The sequence below is a fragment of the Leptopilina boulardi genome, unplaced genomic scaffold, assembly GCF_019393585.1.
Source record: "Leptopilina boulardi isolate dan_hultmark-lab unplaced genomic scaffold, ZJU_Lbou_2.1 LbouV2_405, whole genome shotgun sequence".
In the NCBI taxonomy this organism is placed as follows: domain Eukaryota; kingdom Metazoa; phylum Arthropoda; class Insecta; order Hymenoptera; family Figitidae; genus Leptopilina; species Leptopilina boulardi.
In genome coordinates this window covers 450212-474277 of record NW_026137980.1, presented here as the reverse complement: position 1 = coordinate 474277, position 24066 = coordinate 450212, and the positions used below count along the sequence as shown (strand labels likewise).

The following is a 24066-nucleotide window of genomic DNA, read 5'->3' as shown; positions in this document are numbered from 1 at the left end:
ATTTCTTTCATTCAAAGAAAATTGTATTTTGAATGCAAGAAACCAAGTCAAAGAAATTGATTTCTTTAAATCAAAGAAATCTTTTCTTTAGATGTAAAACGGATAAATTTAAAAAAGAAATTTTGAATTTTTATGAAACTTTGATTCTAAGAGTTTTTAGGATCGCTGACTACGAATTTGAAATCAAAATTTCAAAATTAAAATTGTCGAATTTAAAAAAAAAATTGGTAGATTTTTAAAAAAAAATTGTTGTTTATTGGTTTTTGAAGTGGGTAACTGATTGTAAATATTGATTTATAATCAGCAACCCCAAAAACTCCTAGATATCAAATTTCACAAAAATTTAACAATTTTTTGAAAATTCATTCGCCATTTTGAATTTTTTAAATCTAACTTTACATTCGTAATCAGTGATCCAAAAAAAAGCTACAAATTTCATGTGAATTAGATCATAAAAATTCATCCGCAATATTGTATCGGATATTTTTAATTTAATTTTTTTTACCATATTGTCAGTCCTGGAATTTTGCAATTGGGAAGGTATCACGACCAATTTTGACTTAAATTTAAATTACCATACGAGGTTATATTTTTTTTATGCCTCATTTGGGTCCTAAAAATACATATACATGGTGGTCAAAAATAGAAAATAATCATTTTTGACCAGATTAGAAATTAAAGTTATAAAAAAATTAAAATTTTCAAAATTGTACTTCTTTTCCAATTTTTACTATTTTCTTTCTCCAAATTTTTTCCACACTTTTTTTGTAATGAGTGGGTCAAAATTGAATATTTTTGTCATGAGAAAAATTTTTATTAAGAAATTGTCATAGGAAATTTGATATTTGTGGCCATTTTGTTATAATAAAAATTTCTAGGTTAAAGCCAATATATTTCAATTAAAAGATGTTTTTTTCATTTTTGTCCTAAATGGCTTTTAGTTTATTGCAACAATTGACATGACGCGTTTCAACACAGAATTCTGTGTCCTCATCTCTGCAAAGATAAATCTTTTTAGAATTTTTTTGAAAATAATTTACTAAAATTGCCTAAAGACTGTTTTCCCAATTTCGAAAAAATTAATTTAGTTTATGAAATAAATTGTAAAAATTGTAATTCATGTTATGTGGCTGAGACATCACAGCATCTAAAGAATAGAATATCTAGACACAAATATCAGGAGTCGATAAAAAGTAAAGAAACAGCCCTTTGTAAACATTCAACGGAACTAAAACATCATTTTAATTTTTCATCAAATGATGTTAAAATTTTACATTCAGAAAAAAATTTACGAAAACGAAAAATTATAGAAATGCGTATTATATTTTAAAAGAAAATAGTTCAATTAACTTTAAAACTGATGTTGAAAAGTTAAGTTATATTTATTTACAGTTAATATCATAACATTTTTTTTATATACGTTTGTGAACCGACCTTTATATATTCAGCACTTTTTATATGAACCTTGGCTTGATACCGTTTTGATTCTCGATACTAAATCTACTTTTAATTTACCTTTCTAACCTACAAAATTGAAACACATGTCAAACATGTGTTTCAAAAAAAGTTATATTTTTAATTTATAATTTTTAACTTAACACATATAATATTTTTTCAATTCAATTTTCAAAATTAATTAAAGGTACATGTTTCGTAATTATATAAAAAATAATTTAAGGCCAGGTCCAAGTGAGGCAGTGCCATCTACATTGAAACTAAAATTTTGGAAAATTTTCAACAGCCTTTTCTTGAAAACAAGATGATAAAATGCTTTTTCCTTTATGGATAATTGATTATTGGCAAGATATGTACCAGCTAAAACTTTTTTTGAGTTAAAATAATGAAAAAAATTTCATGTCGATAAATTAAATATGAGCACTTTTTTCACAAAAACTGTAACAGTACTTTCTCAGAAATTACAATCAAAAATGCAACTTCCATTTCGAAAATTAATAAACGCTAAAAAATACACGACCTAAGATTTACCAATCACGAAAATAACAAAAAAAAGTATTTTAACATAACATATTTTACTCATTATGACAGCCGTTTGGCAGCTTATATATGTCACCAGACATTTCGCGATTTTGCCGAAAGGAGGAGATTGGCGCTGTTGCTAACCACCTGAAATACATAATCTACCAAAGGGCTGTCACAATCAGTAAAGCAGTATCAATATGTTAAATATTTAATAAAATTTTTTTTTGTTATTTTCGTGATTGGTAAATCTTAGGTCGTGTATTTTTTAGCGTTTATTAATTTTCGAAATGGAAGTTGCATTTTTGATTGTAATTTCTGAGAAAGTACTGTTACAGTTTTTGTGAAAAAAGTGTTCATATTTAATTTATCGACATGAAATTTTTTTCATTATTTTAACTCAAAAAAAGTTTTAGCTGGTACATATCTTGCCAATAATCAATTATTCATAAAGGAAAAAGCATTTTACCTTCTTGTTTTCAAGAAAAGGCTGTTGAAAATTTTCCAAAATTTTAGTATCAATGTAGATGGCGCTGCCTCACTTGGACCTGGCCTTAAGTAATAGCTGCTTCTGACAGTTTTACATTTTTACAGCCCAGGTGCGAATTTCGGTCGGCCGCCAGAGTTGGTTCGTCGGCCCATGGTCGGCCCAACTCTGGCTGCCGACCGGTCGGCAGCCAGAGTTGGGCCGACCATGGTAAATATTTGCACCCAAAGTTGGGCCGACTATGGCTGCCGACGTCGGCAGTCACGGTTGGGCCGACCATGGCAGCCATAGTTGGGCCGACTATGGGGGATTATGGTCGGCACAACCTTGGCAGCCATAGTTGGGCCAACCTTGGCTGCCATAGTTGGGCCGACCAGGGGGGGTAATGGTCGGTCCAACTATGGCAGCCACAGTTGGGCCAACCATGGCTGCCATAGTTGGGCCGACCATGGGGGTAATGGTCGGCACAACCTTGGCAGCCATGGTTGGCCCAACTGTGGCTGCCATAGTTGGGCCGACCATTCTTCCCCATAGTCGGTCCAACTATGGCAGCCACAGTTGGGCCGACTAAGGGGAAAATGGTTGGCACAACCTTGGCAGCCATAGTTGGGCCAACCTTGGCTGCCATAGTTGGGCCGACCATGGGGGACAATGGTCGGTACGACCTTGGCAGCCAAGGTCGGTCCAACCTTGGCTGCCATAGTTGGGCCGACCATTCTTCCCCATAGTCGGCCAAACTATGGCAGCCACAGTTGGGCCGACTAGGGGGAGAATGGTCGGCATGACTTTGAAAACCGCAGTTGGGCCGACTACGGGGAATGTAGTCAGCATGACTGGCAGCCGAGTATATCGATGGTCGGTATATCAAGGATTACAGAATTATTTTTCTCAAAAGAAACACGATTGTTGTCGTGTTGTGCTAAACAACAATAAATTTTCTTGCGAGATATTATTTGCTTACAAGTGGAATGTCAAAAGTTAAGTTCGATTGATTTATAAAATGATTAAAGCGAAATCGAATTATATAAATATATATATATATATATATATATATATATATATATATATATATATAAATATATATCTCGCAAGAAAATTTATTGTTGTTTAGCACAACACGACAACAATCGTGTTTCTTTTGAGAAAAATAATTCTGTAATCCTTGATATACCGACCATCGATATACTCGGCTGCCAGTCATGCTGACTACATTCCCCGTAGTCGGCCCAACTGCGGTTTTCAAAGTCATGCCGACCATTCTCCCCCTAGTCGGCCCAACTGTGGCTGCCATAGTTTGGCCGACTATGGGGAAGAATGGTCGGCCCAACTATGGCAGCCAAGGTTGGACCGACCTTGGCTGCCAAGGTCGTACCGACCATTGTCCCCCATGGTCGGCCCAACTATGGCAGCCAAGGTTGGCCCAACTATGGCTGCCAAGGTTGTGCCAACCATTTTCCCCTTAGTCGGCCCAACTGTGGCTGCCATAGTTGGACCGACTATGGGGAAGAATGGTCGGCCCAACTATGGCAGCCACAGTTGGGCCAACCATGGCTGCCAAGGTTGTGCCGACCATTACCCCCATGGTCGGCCCAACTATGGCAGCCATGGTTGGCCCAACTGTGGCTGCCATAGTTGGACCGACCATTACCCCCCCTGGTCGGCCCAACTATGGCAGCCAAGGTTGGCCCAACTATGGCTGCCAAGGTTGTGCCGACCATAATCCCCCATAGTCGGCCCAACTATGGCTGCAATGGTCGGCCCAACTGTGACTGCCGACGTCGGCAGCCATAGTCGGCCCAACTTTGGGTGCAAATATTTACCATGGTCGGCCCAACTCTGGCTGCCGACCGGTCGGCAGCCAGAGTTGGGCCGACCATGGGCCGACGAACCAACTCTGGCGGCCGACCGAAATTCGCACCTGGGAAACTATCAATTAGTAAAAGCTCAAAGTATCTAAAATAAAAATTTATTTAATTGTTACATAATTTTTATTTATTTTGAAATTAAAAGTTTTATATAAATAATTTTCTTATCTAAATTGTTTTATTTTTAGATTAATTTTTTTTTCATTATTATAATTAACATTTTATTTTTATTTCAATTTTCTGAAGAGACAGTCGGCCCGTCCAAGGCCCATAGTTGGGCCGACCATCATAAAGTAAATTTCTCTCCTACCATTGACAAATGTAAAATGTTTTTGTTAATTTACTTGTAATTGATTAATTTAAAAAGAAAAAAGGTTATATGTGATTAATTTATTATTTTGAATTACTAACTTTAATTTTTTTCAAGCTGTAGCTTATAACATTTATTTTTCTCCGTGACTCATATGTCATTGCGTAGTGTAGTGGTTAGCGTATTAGACTGCGGTGCGTTAGGTTGCGAGTTCGATCCCTGCGAGCGTTAAAAATTTTAATTTGTATATATGTATGTTTACGATTGCGTTTAGTGTTTAAGTATATAAAATAAATGTATAATGAATTTAAAATGATTACTAATATATGTTATTTGTATAACAAATTTTTATATTTTAATGTTTATGGTCGGCAAAATTTTAGCTGCCAAGGTTGGCCCAACCATGGCAGCCATAGTCGGGCCGACCAAGGCTGCCATAGTTGGGCCGACTATCATAGCCGACGGTCGGCAGCCATAGTCGGGCCGACCATGGCAGCCATAGTTGGGCCGACCTCGGCTGCCTTAGTCGGGCCGACTATGGCTGCCGACCGTCAAGTTGGATGGTCGGCAGCCAAGGTTGGCCCAACTATGGCTGCCATGGTCGGCCCGACTATGGCTGCCGACCGTCGGCAAGGATGGTCGGCCCAACTAGGGCAGCCTTGGTCGGCCCGACTATGGTACCCATAGTCGGTCCAACTTAGTCGACCATAGGTCGGCCGACGTTATCAATTCGCTAGTTGGCCCGACCTCTGGCTGCCCGAGGTGGGCCGACCATGCACATGGTCGGCCCGACCATGGGCCGACCGACAATTCGCACCTGGGAGATGACTAAAATTATTATAACTAAAATAACAAAAACTCATTATGTATATTAACTAAAATGAAACAGACGTGACAATGTCGGTATGTATTCTTCATAAAAAGAGCTTTAATCTTCGTTTGAAAAAATTCTAAAAAAGTTTATCTTTGCAGAAATGTATCTGATGAGGACACAGAATTCTGTGTCGAAACGCGTCATGTCAATTGTTGCAATAAACTAAAAGCCATTTAGGCCAAAAATGAAAAAAACATCTTTAAATTTATTTTGTTATAATGGTCAGAAGTCGAGTTATAAAGTTAATATCTTTACCCGATGTGATCGTGTCAGGTGTGACAAATTGTGTATACATCTATATATATATATATACACATCCGATTCTAAAGCTCACACCGTCTTTGCTCTCGACCTCTTTGATCCCATAATCGAGGAATTTCATGGGGGGATTTCGGTTCACGAGACGTACATTCACCATTTGACTGGGTCGATTCAACAATTCTTGGGAACCTCCATCCAACTGTGGAAAGTACGTCATTTTGACGAGAGAGAAAGAGAGAGAGAGTCAGAAATGTGGTAGATCTCTCAAAGGCTATCGCTTCAATTCCAACGCACACTATATGACTTTGCGAGGATCACTATATCTTGACTTCAGAGATATACAAAAAAAAGAAATAAAGAAAGAAAAAAGTGTGAGAAGGCCGGTAAAAAGAAATCTCAAAATTATTCCTCAAGAATAATTCATTGGAATAATTCCAGGCTTTAGTCTCTTATTAGATTTCTCTCTCTTTAAGATTTCTTCTTTTTTTTACGTTCTCTCTAAGAAAAATGTAAATTCAAGTCGTTCAGAGATCAAACTCCTTCGATTTTAAGATTAAAGACTTTTATATAAAAATTGTCTTTTTTTTACTAGTTTTAAATTTTAAATCCCTATAAGCTGTGCATAATTTAACTTTGATTTTTAAGAATTGTTAATTACTGCGTTTATAATACTAATGTCACAAAGTATTTTCTTTTAAATTAAAAAGAAATTCTTTCAAATCAGTGACACCAAAAATCCCTGAATATAACAATTTTTAAGCAAATCCGTTATATTTTTCATTTTTTCGTTTGACATTTTGAATTTTTCAAAATATGATGACATATTCGTCATTAGCGACAGGAAAATTCCCCGTGTAACGATTTTCAAGCGAATCCGATGAATTTAATGAAAATAAGTCCGCCATTTAGAATTTTTAAAATCTGATGACAAATTTGTAATTATAGTGACCTCGAAAACCTCCAAATGACAAGTTTTTAGCAAAACCGAGATACTTAAAATTTGTATGTCCTCCATATTGGATCCGTCCCTCATATTTAAAAAAAATAATTTCTCACTATTTCCTCATTCAGAAAAAATGTAATCTCATTTTGAGAGGAAAACTTCTGTTTTGGATCTGCGCTCGCGTTATATTCTCTCAAAATACGAATATTTTGCTTTGAACCCTTTCACACCCAGGCCAAACTGCATGGAAAAAAAAAAATTCAGAAAAAATTACGGAACTCAGTTGAGTAAGTCTGGATATCGCGACCATTTCGGGATATTTTCAAACTTATCTGTTTGAATAAGTAATAAAATATTTTGGATATAGTCTAAAATATTTTCTCATTTTCTGCTAAAATGAACATTAATAATTCAAGAAGAAATTAAATAATTTGCTTAGTCCATTTCAGAAATTTTAAAAAAACTTCCTTACTTATTGACGAGTTACTACATGAATTTCTCATAAAGCCTCATATGAAAAATTACGGAACTATTTCTGAAAATTCTTAGCTAAGAAAGAGGAAAAGAATTTTCCTCCGTTTTTTCCTTTCATTACTCATAATTTTTTTATAAGCACACATAACTATTACGTCACACTTGACAATTTATATATAGCGATCAAATACACGGAGAGAAATAGATGGTACGAGGTACTATCTAGATAGTACCCAGCAGTGTTTGGTAAGTTACTTTCTTTTAAGTAACTCGTTATATTTAAGTTACTTAATGAAAAAAGTAACTAGTTACCGTAACAGTTACTTTTATAAAAAAGTAACTCGTTACAGTTACAGTTACTTACAAAGTAACTTAAGTTATATTTCAAGTTACTGAAAAATTATTTTAAAATTTGTCTTATCGAAATTCAATTTTTTTATCAAATGGGAATCAAATTAAAATGTGAAATATAATTGTAATACATGTATTTATTCAAGTTCTTCATATAGATTTGCATTCATTCACAGAAAAAACTTGAACTCATTTTTGTTGCAACTCATTTTCTTTTGGGTATCGAAAAGAGTATGGGACAAACTTCATGTTATTCAAAATGATATTGGCTGGAATTTCAGATTTCTAAGTTGGTATCATAAGCAGAGTAATTTTGTATTTCAATTATTGTTTCTAATATTTCAACAACACCAGAAAGATTATTTTGACCAGTACGAATATTTAGAAGTTTTTAAATAAAAATTATTTATTATTATTTACGTAGATAATAATTAATTTCATAAGTTTTGAAATTTACCGCTATTATTCAAGTTGGCAGTACCGTTCCTGTTGTCAAAACACATGTTTTCATTTTTCTAACCTAAAAACATATTTCCTTTATTATTTTATTACGCGATTACAAGCAATTTTTAATCAAATATATTAAGTCTAGCGTGTTATTTACTTCTTTGTAATTATTATATTTCATGTTTTTGTGCAAAATTATTCGTTATTTCACAATATTTTTCGATTTTTCTTTTTCTCAAAATGAAACTTGCCTGTTTCATTTTGATACTTTTACCTTAGAACTCGAAATGAAACAACCAGTTTCATTTTTGTTGCGAATCAAATTGAGTATAGAATCTATACTCAATTTGAATTCAGGTTTTTTCTGTGTTTTAATAAAAGCATAATCTATTCTTTCTCCTAAAGTTTTAAAATTTCCTGGTAATCCAAGTAACACTAGGTCTTTAAAAGATGATTTTTCTACAACACTTGTATTACATAATCCATAATTTTTTTATCCAATATTTTTTGAGTAACTAGCTTTGAATCGGAAGTCCAGTTTTCCAAAAGAGTTTGCTTCTTATTTGACTGTGATTAAGAATCTGAGAATTGTTCTTCGAATTTTCTCTTTTTTTTTCTTTCGCTATAGCTGCTTCTAATTCTTTAATGCATCCATGTTTAACCTATCCAAGTATTTATTTATAAAAATTTTTAAAATATTATCATTATTAGAAAATTAGTTTTTATAATCATGGATTTTGTTTGCCATTTTAAAAATTAATTTACAAATCAAATAATAAGGTACAATTTCGACACGGGGTTGCTAAAAATTATTTTTATAAAATCTTAAATAAAAGTCTTTATAAAACTTCCGAATACAAATAAATAAATTAATTAAAATCTTATTTTAAAAAATCTTGTACACTGTTTAAATTATGCAGGTAAATCCCCTATATTGCAACAGTAAACCAAACAAATACGATGGAACACGAGCACATGAAAAACATAATGTAAACACTCGGTACAATGCGCAGCATGCGAGCGCAGAGGCCATGTTCTTTTGCTATCACTTTGCGCGCTTTTTTTGAAATACGAAATTATTAAGTTTTTAAAGCAATAAAAAAGTGCAAAGAAAGTAACGAAATAACTTAAAATTAAAAGTTACTATTAAAATAGTAACTAAGTTACGTTACAAGTTACTTTTTAAAAAAGTAACTTAGTTACGATATAAAAAACAAGTAAAGTAACTTTTTCAGTAACTTAGTTACTAATAACTAGTTACTACCCAACACTGATATATATATATATATGCATAAAATTTAGTTCGTTAAACTTTTATACAACAATTTCTATATAGTATAAAATTCAAGTCTATAAATATTATTAAAAAAATAAACATTTAACAATAATACTTGTTTTTTTTAACAGGACTAGAAGTTGAGAATCCGTGAATACAAATTTTGTATCGTACACATATGTGTCAGGGTATATATTTGAGACTCTAAAGACACTTGAAGAAGATCTGAAAGGAATGTATTATCCTCTTGAGGGAATGGATAAGACAACACAACAAGAGACTGATATAGAGGTATACTTCCTCTCTTCAAAGAGGGCAATCGTTTTTCTCCAAGCAACCAATGCATGTCAATACTGCGGCCAGTTGGTAAGTTTACCAGAACCAACTTTATATATATATACATTTTATTTCACCACAAAAAATTTCCAATTTAATATAATATAAACGTTCATTACGATTTTTAAATCCCATATTTATATATTTTATTTTATATACATTAATCAAAAAAATTATTCTTGAATGATCCTCTAAAAAAAAAACAATAATCTACTTATATTTTAAAACAAAAATACCTCTTTTGATATCCTATAAATTTATTGTCTCAAAAATAGAAAATTCATCTTTAAAATTGAATTAAATTATTTTTTATTTTAAACAAAATATAACGAAAATAATATTTAAATATCTTCATCTTCAGTGAAGAGGAGAAAATTAGAATTTAGTTAGAATTAGTTGAGTTTTAGTCGATAAGGCAAATTTCTGTTTTGCCGACAACTGCTTTATAGCCCCGACTAAATCTCGGTCGGTAAGTTACAATCAATTGATTAGGTAGATCCCCATAGCGGTAAGTTACCACTGGTTGGTAAGGCAGATTTCTTTATCAATTAACTACTAGTCAGTAATGCAGATTATTTTGTCGAATAGTTAAAATCGGTTAAAAGTGAAGATCTCTGTACCGGCAAGTTACCATCGATAGATAAGGTAGTTTCCAATTTATCAGCAGTCGATAATGCAGATCTTTTTATTGGTAATATAAAAGCGATGGGCAACATAGCGGCACAGAATTCTATGGAATACGAACCGATGGTAACTTATCAGTACAGAGATCTACATTATCGACTGATGATAAATTACAGATACAGGTATCTGCCTTAACAACTGATATTAACTTACTGATACAGACATCTGCATTATCAACTGATGGTAACTAACCGACCAAGTTTTTTCGGACTCGAACCAATGGTCGGTAAACCAGCGATCTACTTTACCGATTGGTGGTAGGTGTCTCAGGACCTTTAGAGTCACAATACTGATTCAGTTTTTCGATTTTAATTAATTAATGTACATTTTTTTGTATTATTATTAATTTTTGCAAAAGAATATAAAAAAAAGTTTTCTTTTAAATTAAATGAAATTTAATGAAGTTTCTCATATATTTATTATATAAAAAAATAAAATTTCTTCAAATTGTAATTCAAAACTTTGGAATACACAATGAAAAGTTTATTTGTATGTATATACGTATACTGTTGTTTAATTTACTCTCCAAAATAAGTAAAAAGTAATTTTATATTTACTTGAGGTTGGTCGAAATTGCCAAAAAAAAAAACAAACAAACAAAGAAAAATATCATTTATAGAAACTCGAGCACTCATTATAATTGGTAAATTAAGATTCCACTTTTAATGAGCTTGAAAAAGTCTCACTCTTGAAATATCCATTACTTTTCCATTGAAAATGAGAATTTTTGCTTATTTCTGACACTTGAGACAAAAAAAAAAATTAGTTCTAGAGAATAGAAAAAAAATACAAGGTTGATTTTTTTTATTTTGGTGTAAATTTTTTAGCTCAAAGATCGGAAAATTCAAATTACGTTTTACGAGAGTATATATATATATATGCATAGTAATTGGTTTCGTGGGGCATTTTTTCAAAGAGATATCGGATTTACCTATCCAACTCGGTTTGGTTTGTACCGGAAACGAAGTTTCGGTCGTGCACATATATGTATATGTGTGTGTGTGTATGTCGCATGGAAGTTTAACGAGAGGATGTAAATGGATGAAATGAATCAAATACGTTATGTGCATATATATATACAATATATATATGTATATATATATATATATATATATATATATATTTAGTTAGAGGGGAATATTTTATATAACGAGGACAAAACTTTCCTCGTCTGGGTCAACGAAGAGGATCATCTGCGCATAATATCGATGCAAAAAGGTGGTGATCTGGTGACCGTAAATACGACAGACTGGGTGAAAGCTGTGACGAAAATTGGAGAAAAATTTGCATTCTCTCGACACAAGCGAATTGGATTTCTCACTTTCTGTCCAACGAATTTGGGCACGACTGTCAAATATAGTAGCACATTCGCGTTCCGCAAAACTCTCCGCGGATCGCAAAAAAAGAAAAATCGCCTATGTTGGCCAATATGAATAATCTTGAGGTGATGAAAAAAGAAAAATTATATTTACACATTAACCACTGCTCGGAAATTAGCCTGAAATTAAAACATTAAAAATAATTTATTTTTTTAAAGATTTCTGTGTCATTCGCATACTTAAGATCTAATTTCGATTTTTTTTTTTTTTTTTTTTGAAGTTGGCAGTAAAATTTTAAGCTAGATTTTTGAATTACCGACCTTTAAAAAATATTGAACTGATGTTTCGTTAAGTGGTGGCGCTACGATACTTGTAACAATTTGACATTCGCTCGTTGCATAACCGTAAAAATGATGAAATATAATATGTGACGCGCTCTGAAGAAAGGAACCTGAAAAGCTAACGAATTATAGGTTATATTTACAATTTTATCTTGATTGAAAATTCCTTTTTATTTATGTAAAATAAAAATTAGTTTTTATGAAATATTTTGGACGTAATGAAAACTCAAAAATTTTAAAACATAACCTATAATTGTTTTGCTCCTTAGATCCCTTTCTTCAGAGCGTGTCACATGTTATTTTTCTTATTATCCACATAGTTCATGATATTTTTTGAAATATTTGAAATATTTTTTATTTTAATATTTTTTGTAATTTGCTATTTTAGTTTTTAAAAAAATTCCATTTAATGCAACTTTTGCTAACTTTGGCGGACATTTACCTAATTGCATCAACATTTCAAACATATTTTATTGAAATATATTTCAAATCTTTCAATGAAATATTTCTAAAATATTTAGGAAACATTATTTAATTTGCTATATAGATACTGACCTAATTTACTTTGTTTATGTTCTAATATTAACTCTACCTCCATTAAATTGAGGGTACCGATCAAATAACTCGACCGATGTTTGGACGGTCACTCTAATGGTAGTCAAGACCGTTCAAAAGTGAAAAAAAAAAATATAAAAATTTGAAATTAAAATTTTTAAACGCACTACCATGTAGAGAACAGAGATGCTTCTTTTGTCGCTGAAGTTGAAAAGCCATGCAAGTATTGTTACAAATAATTAAATAATCAACTTTTTAAATTTTTTTTTATAATTTCATCGTCTTCTCTGGACCCCAATACGTAAGTACACCAAATTTTAATTAATTTCATAAAGATTTATTTAAGTTAGGACAATTTATGTTTTAAATTTCAATGAAATTAAGAAAGAAAATGTATTTTTGTTTTTCTTCATTATTATTAAAAATAATAATCCTACAAAAAAATTTCAAAGACAAAAAAATTGAGCACTTCTGTTCTCTACGTTGTAGTGTGTTTAAAAAATTGTTACGATGCCATCTTGAATTTTTGAAAACTGACTTCAAATTCGTAATCAGCGACTCTGAAAACCCCCGGTTAACGAGTTTCAGGCGATTACGATGAATATTTCGAAAAAGTGTCCGACATTTTGAATTTTTAAAAACTGACATCAGATTCGTGATCAGCGACCTCAAAAACCCCCGAGTAACGAGTGTCAGGCAAATCCGATGAATTTTTCAAAAATGTGTCAGCCATTTTGGATCCGCCATTTTGAATTTTAAAAAACTGACATTAGATTTGTTATCAGCGACCCCAAAAACCACCGAGTAACGAGTTTCAGGCAAATCCGATGAATTTTTCGAAAAAGTGTCCGCCATATTGGTTTGTTGAGGTTATCTCAAAATCCTGATCTGATGGGGTAAAACGGACCTCGAATTCGAATTCAGCGACCCAAAAAACGTAAAGTAGGCATAGTCCGACACCTAGATCAAAACTTTTTTTGTGTGGCTGTGTAATATATAATTGATTTTTAAATTCATTTTATTCTGATTTTCTGTCTTCACAGTGGTCTAACCCGGTAAGGGACAATCCGACACTTATAGAATTTTGTGGTCCCAATCACCCAAAACTTACCGAGATTGTACTGTATTATTTGTTGGATAATTTGTCATACAAGCATAAAAAAAAGTTTGCTGTTAAGAGTCAAATTTAAAAAATTTTGACTGATATATTGTTTATCACAGCAAACTTTTTAGTTGTCATAAAAATAATAATTAAATATAAATTTTATAATTTCAAATTATTTGAAATGACGTCGAAGCGAATTTGCAATTATATTATCCCTTATGCGTGTCTTGAGCTGTATGTTTACATTAAAGTACATTAAATGAGTTGCAATTCATGTATTGACCTGTTTAGACATGATCAAAGTGAACGTAAATATTGTAATTTCAAAAGCAAAATTTGCCTGCGTTAAACATATATTTTCTATATCGTCGTTTATTTGTTGTTTACATATTTGAAGAGTAAAAAGCTTCGGGAGTGCTCGATTCTTTTAATTTGCGAACCAAAAAATATTTTAGTGTGTTAAATTTTTTTTTCATTTTAGTAAATTTTTTATTCTTATAGTGTTCGAAGAATTCTTAAAATCGCGTTCGCTCAAATCTTTAAAAAAATGTATTTTGTTTCATAATTTAGTTTCGGGAGAATTCGAAATTTTTTAAATCGCGAGTGTTTCCAAAACAGGCATTATTTTCCGAAATAATATAATACATCAATTGCAGGCTAAGGTTACTAACACATTTATTTTTTAAAAATAAATGCCATTGTTTTTATACTGAAAAAAAAACAATTATTACCAGAAGGTCAAAAAAAAATCCGTGACATCAACTTTTGTTTTGATATAATATGCCTCATTTCGAAATAAATAATTAATAATATAACAAAAAATTGTAATATAGCATGTAAGCTTGCCGCGCAATATTGCCAACCTTGCACGGTAAACTTGCCGCAAGCTTACTGCAAGCTTCAAATGTCCCACCTGACCCAAGCTTGCATGGTCATAATGTTTCGTCTAATTTATATAATAAAATTATATAAATTAGACGAAACTTTAAAAAAAAATTTTTAGACTCAAAGCAATGTTATTTGGCAACCTTGCACCAACCTTGCTACAAGCTTACTGAGCAATATTGCGATAATCTTATTGTGCAATATTCTTACACTGCAATCTTTCGGTAAGCTTACCATGCAAGCTTGGGTCAGGTGGGACATTTGAAGCTTGCGGCAATTTTGCCGCGCAAGGTTGGCAATATTGCGCGGCAAGTTTGTCAGAAGTTTGCTGCAAGCTTACGTGCTATCTGGGTACGTTTAACCGTTTCCTCTTCAAATAAGAGTTTTCGAATAAAAGTTTAAGGCCAGGTCCAAATAAGGCAGCGCTATCTATATTGAAACTAAAATTGTGGAAAATTACCAACAGCCTTTTCTTGAAAACAAGAAGATAAAATGCTTTTTTCTTTATGGATAATTGATTATCAGCTAGAAATACACCAGCTAAAATTTTTTTTGGGTTAAAATGATGAAAAAAATTTCATGTCAATAAATTATATATTATATGAGCACTTTTTTCACAAAAACTGTAACAGTACTTTCTCAGAAATTACAATCAAAAATGCAATTTCCATTTGGAAATTTAATAAACGCTAAAAAATACACGACCTAAGATTTACCAATCACGAAAATAACAAAAAAAAAAGTATTAAATATTTAACATATTGATACTGCTTTACTGATTGTGACAGCCCTTTGGTAGATTATGTATTTCAGGTGGTTAGCAACAGCGCCAATCTCCTCCTTTCGGCAAAATCGCGAAACGTCTGGTGACATATATAACCTGCCAAAGGGCTGTCATAATGAGTAAAATATGTTATGTTAAAAAACTTTTTTTTTGTTATTTTCGTGATTGGTAAATCTTAGGTGGTGTATTTTTTAGCGTTTATTAATTTTCCAAATGGAAATTGCATTTTTGATTGTAATTTCTGAGAAAGTACTGTTACAGTTTTTGTGAAAAAAGTGCTCATATAATATATAATTTATTGACATGAAATTTTTTTCATCATTTTAACCCAAAAAAAGTTTTAGCTGGTGTATTTCTCGCTAATAATCAATTATCCATAAAGAAAAAGCATTTTACCTTCTTGTTTTCAAGAAAAGGCTGTTGGAAATTTTCCAAAATTTTAGTTTCAATATAGATGGCGCTGCCTCATTTGGACCTGGCCCTAATAATGCAATATAAAAAATTTTTTTAATTTAGTAATGATAATGAAAAATTTACACGGAATAAATTTTTTATTATACATTAAAAAAGTTTTGTCAGATTTTTTTTTTATGAATTATATTATCAAATTTTTTTTCTCCAATTTAAAAAGTAAACATAATATTTTTATTCTTTTTATGTTTATTCTCGACAAAAAAAAAATGTAAATTTTCAATTGCAAAGTATCGTGCAAAATACTACAAAATTTCCAGTTATAGAACGCAAAAGACAATTTGTCAAACTGGGGAAAAAACTTTTTTTACACAAATTCTAGTGAAGTGCGATATATGCTTCTGACAGGTGGATACATTTTTTTTACGTGTGAATCTTTCTTCTCATTTCTCTTTAAATTTTTTCACTTGTTTTTGTATAGACATTATATTATATATAAAATTATACATATTATATATACCGATTTTTCTTTTCTTTTTTTGAATTTATTCATTAAAGTATTTTGATAACAAGACAGACGAGGAATTATTTAAAAAAATTTTTTGGTTGAGATATTTGGATTTAATAGTTTGACTTTTTTAAAATTTAACTTCAAATTCAGAATCAAAGACCTCAAAAATCCCCGAGTACCCATATCAAGCTTCAAACGAAGTGCATTGATTAAAAATTTTTCCGTCCTTTTGAATTTTTATTGATAAAAATCAAATTTAGCGACTTCAAAAATACCTTTTATATGATAATTATATGTCTTTTAAAATTTTTTTTTTCTTATTATTGGACTGAGAAAAATGTCCGAAGTGATGCAATATATATATGAAAAATGAGAACAGTGGATTTTTAAAAAATAATAATTATTATACAATAAGGTTAAACAAATTTTGACCTACATGTTTTCGAAAGGTTTTTTCCTGCTCTTTCGAATAATGTAAAATCTTTCTTCAAAAAACTCAAAATTTAATCTTTTTTTGAAAAACAAAATATATTTTTCACTTTTTCTCAACATCGGCATTTTTTTTTAAATTAAAAATTTTTTTTTATAAAGTTTAAAATATCCACTTTTAGTACATCTCAAAATAAATTCATGTTAAATGACATAGAACGTGGCGCCATCTGCCTGTCTCATTTTTGATGCGTATCAAATTGAGTATAAATTTTGTACTCAATTTGAGATTAGGTTTTTTCTGTGTAGCGATAATCATGTAATTGGTCTTCGGATTGTTGAATTTATTACTAATAAATAAATAAATAATAATAAAATAAATATAAATAATAAATAAATAATAACTTAATAAAACAAGGAGGGGGTCCTTTATGTTTATTTCATAAACATTTTTCTTCCTCATTGTGTGAAGCAAAAAATTTGCTTCCTCGTGGAGGAAGCTATATGAATTTTTCTAATTTAATTAATTGATTTAAAACATTTCGAATTAAAAACTGATTTAAATTAATTAAATTTTTTGAAAAATTAAGAAAATTTTAATTCATTTTGGGTGTAACATATACTTTATATATATATATATATATACGAATCGATTCGTTTCAATGCAAGAAATTCAATTATTTTATGTATTAACTTGAATTTAAAAAACAAAATTTTTTAGCTAAAATATGAATTTTTAATTTTTTAATTTTTATTAATTCTTAAAATTTAAATCAAATCTATACTTCAAATATACGAATCGATTCGCTTTAATGCAGGTGAAAAAATTAACGTTACTAACGTTACTAATGTTACTAACGTTAGTACCTATAAATAAATTAAGAGTTTCTAAAATATATTCTCGCAGAAACTTTGACACTACTTTCCCATTACCACTTTCACTTCCACTTAAACCTTTTATAATTTTCATTCCCATTTCCACTTCTACTTTTTCTAATTCTCATTCGCACTTCCACTCTTTCTAATTCTCATTCCCACTTTTTCTAATTTTCATTCCCATTTCCACTTCTACTTTTTTATATTCATTGCCACTTCCACTTTTTCTAATTCTCATTCCCACTTTCACTTCCACTTCCACTTGTTCCAATTTTCATTCCCATTTCATCTTCCACTTTTTTATTTTCATTACAACTTGTTTATATTTTCACTCCCATTTCCACTCCTATTTTTTAAAATTTCCATTACCACTTTCACTTTTTCTAATTTCCATCCATTGTAATTAAAAAAAGTGGAAATGGTTGTGTAAATGGAAATTAGAAAGAGTTTTAGTCGAAATGGCAAAAGCTAATGAAAATTAAAAGGGGAAAAAATGGGAGTAGAAGTGGGAATGAAAAATAAAAAAAGTGAAAGTGAAAATGGGCATGAAAAATATAAAAAGTGGAAGTGAAAATGAGAATGAGAATTAGAAAAAGTGGAAGTGGAAACGGTAATGAAAATAAAAAAGTGGAAGTGAAAATGGGAATGAAAATTATAAAAAGTGCGAGTAAGAACATTAAATACATCCTGATGGTCGATTATCGACAAGTTTCTGCAAAAATATAATTTAGAAACACTTTCTTAATTTTTTTATAGGTACTAACGTTAGTAACGTTAATTTTTCAACCTGGGAGGGAATAAAATTATTTCATATATAAACTTGAATTTTAATAAACACAACATTTTTTAGCTAAAATGTGAATTTTTGATTTTTTAACTTTCATTAATTCTTTAAATTTCAATCAAATCTGTACTTTATGTATATACCAATCGACTCGTATTGATGTAAGGAAGACGATTATATTATATATATTACCTTAAATTTTTCTATTTAAAAATTTTTTCAATTGAAAAAAATTTTTTGGAAAAAAGACTATAAAAAATTTTTTTCTGTGTGTATTTTTAAAAATCCTCTCGTCATTTTTAAGAGATTAATGTGATAAATAAGCCTACCAAATTTTACCCAAATCCATTAAAACCTGTTAAAGATATCATGTTCACGAAAACGATATTGGACTTGTTAGATGCGGAATCTCATAAGCTTTCGATTAATAAGTTCAGAATATTAGAAAAAGTTTGTAAAATATTTCAGTTTTTATTAAATTTGGAACATTTATTCCTTAAAAATTAAAAATTTAAGCTTTAGTTTAAATATTTAAATAAATGATTAATATTGAAATTATTTATTAATATTTCAATTAATATTTAATTATTATTTTACTATATATACTGCAATAATTAATTTCTTAATCAATTATCGTCTTTCTATAACTAGACATGTGCACTTACACGTTCAACTTATTCTCTTATAAAATATGTAAGTCATAAAGCGTTTCAAAGAACATTTATTTTCCATTTTGTGAAATAATATAAATTTTAAATGATTTTAGAGACCTCGTCGAATGAATGTTAAAGTTATATATCTCAATTTTAATTTAAAACTGATGACAGATTTATGTTAAAAAAAAAAAAAATTCTCCCTTAATTGTACTTCAACTTTATAAATTTTTAAATTTCTGTACCAAGTTTGTAATTTAATTTTAAAGAGTGTAAAATCATATTACATATTAATATTTCTTTAAAGACAAAAAAATTTACTAATCGGCTATTTAAAGTTTAAGAATTTTAAATTATGTACATATATATATAGAGTATAACTTCACACTGAGAGGGACTTTGTGTTTGAAATATTAGAATTTTGTATAACAAAGTTTAATATGATGTCTTTTCAAAATAAGAAAAAAAAAATTTCATTATTTTTGTTTGTTTTATTATATTTCACGTGAAATTATCGAATCGGAAAAAATGAGCTTTTTTCTTGTAATTATATTTTTTCTCTAAATATCAAATTAAAATTTTTTTATCAATATCAATTTTGAAAGCTTTTTTGATGCTCTTTCAATTGTTAATATGCATAGTTGAAAACAAATTTTTTTGACAAAAAAAAATTAAACTCAAAAATAAATTTAACTTTTTGGTGGTAAATGATAGATTTTTTTTCTTTTTCTTTAAATCGAAACCAAAGGTTTTTTTCAACAAAAATATATAGTTGAAAAAAATGTAACTAGAATGTTTAAATATTAAAAAATAGTACAAAAAAATGGTCCAAAAAAAGCAAAAAATGTTAATTAACAATATTTAAACATTCTTGTTCCATTTTTTCAACTATATATTTTTGTAGGAAAAAACATCAGCTTTCGAATAAAAAACAGTAAATTAAAAAAAAAATCGTACCTTTCACCACGAAAAAGTGAATTTAATTTTTTAGTTTCATTTTTTTTGGTAAACAAAATTTTTTTTCAAAAATGTATATTACTAATCAAAAGTGCATCAAAAAAGCCTTCGAAACTGATATTGATAAATAAAATTTATTTTGATAATTAAGAAAAAAAAATTATTAAAACTTGCGATTTGAAAACGAAAAGTAGGAAAATAATATAACAGCTACGAAATTGTGCTCCCTGCATGCTTCTGCCATCTGACGGCGGCAAGATGTAACGAAACATAAACAAATATTTCCATTAATATTACTATTTAATTTCAATATTCAGGTATAGAAGGACAACTAATACAATAGGGTGTCATAAATGGTTTATTATGACTAGACTTCAAGTCGACTCTATTGTTGTTATCTCTCCTTATTTTTCGTTTAAAATATTTAATATTTTAATTTAATATTTTAGAACAAATTAACTTTTAGACCCCAATTTTGAAAAAAATTTAAAAATTCATGTTTCCTTTAACTCAGAAATAAATTCTGAACAGATTAAAAATTCGATTAATTTATAACAAAAATTGCGGTTCATTGTATTTGTATATAAATTTTTTTTAAAATATAAGAAAATTTATCGAAGAACAATTTTTTAATAAAAAAAAAATCAATCGCAATAATCGAAAGCAAATTTATTTTAAAAAAATTTAAATAGCTAAATGATGGAACATCTAATTAATTTACTTTTTTAAATCATTGATTAATTTATATTGTGAATAAATAAATAGTATAAAGTGATTTAAAAATGTTCTTTAAATATTTTTTAAAAATGAAAAAAGTCAAAAATTTGTTAAGAATATTTAGATATTTTATTTTTAATTTGAAAAAAATAGAATATTTTATTTAAAATCTTTTATTCAATTGATAATTCTTTAGTTTATTTTCGAAAAAAGTTTTTTTAAATATGTAGCTTCAATTTTGTGCTCCCTGCATGGTGCTGCCATCTGACGGCGACATGACGTAACGAACCATAAACAAATTTCAAGTAATATTACTATTATAATTTCAATATTCAGGTATAGAAGGATAACTAATACAATAGGGTATCATAAATGGTTTATTATGACTATACTTTCAGTCGACTCTATTGTTATTATATCTCCTTCTCTACTTATTTTTTTTTTTGAATATTTAATATTTTAATTTATTATTTTAACAAATTTCAATTCATTTTATCTGAAATTAAATTGTTTTTAACTGAATTTTCATTTTATAGATATTTCAATTAACATAATTTCTGTTTGACTTAATTTTTTTCATATTTTAATTTAATATTTTAACACAAATTGTGCTCCCTGCATGGTGCTGCCATCTGACGGAGACATGACGTAACGAAACATAAACAAATACTTCAAGTAATATTATTATTATAATTTCAATATTCAGGTATAGAAGGACAATTAATACAATAGGGTGTCATAAATGGTTTATTATGACTAGACTTCCAGTCGACTCTATTGTTGTTATCTCTCCTTATTTTTCGTTTAAAATATTTAATATTTTAATTTAATATTTTAAAACAAATTAACTTTTAGACCACAATTTTAAACCAAATTTAAAAATTCATGTTTCCTTTAACACAGAAATAAATTCTGAACAGATTATAAATTTGATTAACTTCTGCCAAAATTGCGGTTCAGTGTATTTGTCTATAAAATTTTTTTAAAAATTAAGAAAATTTATCGAAGAACAACTTCTTAATAAAAAAAGTTCAATCGCAGTTATCGAAAACAAATTTATTTTAAAAAAATAATTAAGTTAAAAAAATTTAAATAGCTAAATGATTGAACATCTAATTAATTTACTTTTTTAAATCATTGATTAATGTGTATTGTGAATAAATTAATAGTATAAACTGATTTAAAAATGTTCTTTAAATATTTTTTAAAGATGAAAAAAGTCAAAAATTTGTTAAGAATATTTGGCTATTTTATTTTCAATTTGAAAAAAATAGAATATTTTATTTAAAATCTTTTATTCAATTGATAATTCTTTAGTTTATTTTCGAAAAAAGTTTTGTTTAAATATGTAGCTTCAATATTGTGCTTCCTGCATGCTTCTGCCATCTGACGGCGACATGACGTAACGAAACATAAACAAACACTTTAATTAATATTACTATATAATTTCAATATTCAGGTATAGAAGGACAATTAATACAATAGGGTGTCATAAATAGTTTATTATGACTAGACTTACAGTCGATTCTATTGTTTTTATATCTCCTTCTCTTTTTATTTTTCTTTTGGAATATTTAATATTTTAATTTATTATTTTAACAAATTTCAATTCATTTTATGTGGAATTAAATTGTTTTTAACTGAATTTTCATTTTATAGATATTTCAATTAACATAATTTTTTTTGACTTAATTTTTTTCATATTTTAATTTAATATTTTAATACAAATTGTGCTCCCTGCATGCTTCTGCCACCTGACGGCGACAGGACGTAACGAAACATAAACAAATACTTCAAGTAATATTACTATTATAATTTCAATATTCAGGTATAGAAGGACAATTAATACAATAGGGTATCATAAATGGTTTATTATGACTAGACTTTCAGTCGACTCTATTGTTATTATATCTCCTTCTCTACTTATTTTTCTTTTGGAATATTTAATATTTTTATTTATTATTTTAACAAATTTCAATTCATTTCGTCTGGAATTAAATTCTTTTGAAACAAATTTTCATTTTATATATATTTCAAATAAGATAATTTCTTTTTGGCATAATTTGAATTTTTTAACTGAAGTTTCAGTCGAGATTTCAAATTATCAAATTTTTTAGTAAACAAAATTTTTATTTCAAAAAATGTTTACCCTGTGGGCAAAAAACCATGTTCGTTCTTAAAACGTTTTAAGGACGTTCTTAGAACGTTTCATGTCCGCCAAATAATGTTCTGGAACATTTTAAGAACATGGATGTTCAAATAATGTTCCAGAACATTATTTGGTAGACATGAAACGTTCTAAAAACGTTTTTAGAACGAACATGGTTTTTTGCCCACAGGGTAGTTAACCCTATTACGGAGAAAGACCCAACGTTGGGTCGTGAATATATTATAATTATTTAATTATTATTATGCAATAATTAACTAAATATTTATTAGTTATTATTAATATAACAATTGTAAAATTCGTCAACCACAATTAATTGAACATTTTGGGACTATGAAATTATATTTTTCTCATACACCGAAGGAGTTAATAGAATGTCTATTTATCGAAAATTTATTTTATGTCTTTTCTATTTTAACGTTGTTCCTTTTGCAGAATTTTCATATAACAGTTTCTATTTGGCAGAAATTTTATTTTAAGGGTGAATCTCTCGAAAAGAACAAATGCTGAATTAAGAAAAAAAAAAAAAAAAAAAAAAGTTCAAAACCACTGTTATGACTATTGCTATGTGAAGAGAAGGACCTAAATAAGTCTCTAAAATACGTTGTTACGATCTTTATGAACATTATTGTTTAAAAAATAATTGTTTAATATTTTGTCACCGATACAATGATCGAATCCGTTTAAATCTTGTTACTCGATGGTTTTTGGGGTCGCTAAACACGAATCCGGTGTTAGTTTTTCAAAATTCAAAATGACAGATCCAATATGGCGGACGACAATTTCAAAAATCAGTCCAATTTACTTGAAAATGGTTATTCGGGGGTTTTCGGGGTCGCTGATTACGAATTTAAGATCCGTTTTTAAAAATTCAAAATGGCGGACGACAGATTTAAACATCCATCCAATTTACTTGAAAATAGTTACTCAGGGGTTTTTGGGGTCGCTGATTACGAATCTGGAATCAGTTTTAAAAAATTCAAAATGTCGGACAATTATCTTTTAAATCTATTTAATTGGCTTTAATATCGTTAATTAGGGGGTTTCAATAACGGTGAACACAAATCTGAAGGTAACCCAAGTAACCATTTTCAAGTAAATTGGATTGATTTTTGACATTGTAGTCCGCCATATTGGATCCGCCATTTTGAATTTTGAAAAACGGACCTCAGATTCGTAATCAGCGACCCCAAAAACCTCCGAGTAACCATTTTCAGGTCAATCGGATCGATTTTTTAAATTGTTGTCCACCATATAGGTTCCGCCATTTTGAATTTTTGAAAACGG

General features: G+C 29.3%; 1 protein-coding gene across 1 annotated transcript in view; it reads left to right on the top strand.

The window, feature by feature from the left end:
- The window catches only part of LOC127289325 (speckle-type POZ protein-like), a 369464-nt gene that overhangs the window by 109527 nt on the left and 235871 nt on the right, over nucleotides 1–24066 (top strand). The window lies entirely within an intron of this gene.